Source organism: Colobus angolensis, unplaced genomic scaffold, assembly GCF_000951035.1.
Source record: "Colobus angolensis palliatus isolate OR3802 unplaced genomic scaffold, Cang.pa_1.0 Scaffold26, whole genome shotgun sequence".
In the NCBI taxonomy this organism is placed as follows: Eukaryota; Metazoa; Chordata; class Mammalia; order Primates; family Cercopithecidae; genus Colobus; species Colobus angolensis.
This window is the reverse complement of record NW_012115821.1, coordinates 3143331-3144629: the sequence shown is the minus strand read 5'-3', so window position 1 is coordinate 3144629 and position 1299 is coordinate 3143331. Positions and strand designations below refer to the sequence as shown.

Genomic DNA, 1299 nt, shown 5'->3' with positions numbered 1-1299 from the left:
TCTCAGGCGCTTGATCTTCAGCTCTGCGAAATTCCTTCGCTTTTTCTTAAGGGTTTCTGGCACAGCAGGAACCTTCTTCTTCTTCTCTTCGGCACGCTCCATGGTTCCAGCTGGAAAAAGAGGCTGTTGTAGTAATTTTTAATAGTCTACACAACTATTGTGGAAGAAATGCCTGTCTTCCAGCTTCTGGGTTGATATTCTTATTATTCAGAGTTGCACAGATGTTATCTCTTTAAAATATTCTTATCTGAAAAGCTCTATGGCTGAAATTACTACACCCTTTGTTTTCATTCACTAATTCAAACTAGTCTGGGAATACCAGTCTGACTTATTACAATGCCTAAGGCATTTTAAAATAAATCTATTATTTTCAAGTATTCTCAGTAACTTCACCTAACAAGAGAAGAACTTATAATGAGAAATTTTTTACCTACTAAAAATGCATTAAATGTGTTATCTACAAAACTTAACTCAAAATGGATCAGAGTCCTAAATATAAAACCAAACACTAAAAACAGTCTCAAAGAAAATGTAGAAAACAGTCTGTGTGATCTTGGATTGGAACAAATATTTCTAAGACACCGAAAGTAAAGTATGTAAAAGAACAAACTAGTACATTGGACTTCATCAAAACAAAAACTTCTGCTCCTCAAAAAACATTGTTGGGGGCGGGGCTGAGGCCAAGGAGAGATTGGACTGTGTCTCACATGCTCTTGACGCAGAAGGTTTTGAAACTTTTTTCACCTCGTCCGAAATGGCTGCCTCCCAGTGTCTCTGCTGCTCAAAATTTCTCCTCCAGAGACAGGACCTCGCCTGTTTCCTCACGAACCCACATTGTGGCAGCATCATTAATGCAGATGGCCATGGTGAAGTGTGGACAGATTGGAATAATATGTCCAAGTTTTTCCAGTATGGATGGAGATGCACCACTAATGAGAATGCCTATTCAAACCGTACCCTGATGGGCAACTGGAACCAGGAAAGTTATGACCTGAGGAATATCGTGCAGCCCAAACCCTTGCCTTCCCAGAACCCAACTCAGTGACTGGCACATAGAAGGAACTCAAATAAAAGTAAATTGAATAGGATTTAAGCGAGAGCCTCACTGTTTCCCAGGACATCAACCTGAACTGGATTCTCCCCGATACAAATGCACAGAAAAGTCAACTTACATGAATAGCTATTCAAAATCTTAAATCAGGCATCACTCAGGATGTGTATAATATCTTAATATTGACTAATTTCAGCATCCAGGTTTCTAAGAAATGATAAGATACTTCACTTTTCCACAGTAAAAAG

General features: G+C 39.0%; 1 protein-coding gene and 1 pseudogene across 3 annotated transcripts in view; one reads left to right on the top strand and one right to left on the bottom strand.

Annotated features, from left to right (window-relative positions):
- FAM19A4 (family with sequence similarity 19 (chemokine (C-C motif)-like), member A4) overlaps nt 1–1299 on the bottom strand; it is a 208312-nt gene that overhangs the window by 124455 nt on the left and 82558 nt on the right. The window lies entirely within an intron of this gene.
- On the top strand, nt 672–1291 carry LOC105515361 (annotated as a pseudogene). Its single transcript, XR_001002310.1, has one exon. The product of XR_001002310.1 is annotated as a UPF0686 protein C11orf1 homolog (transcript).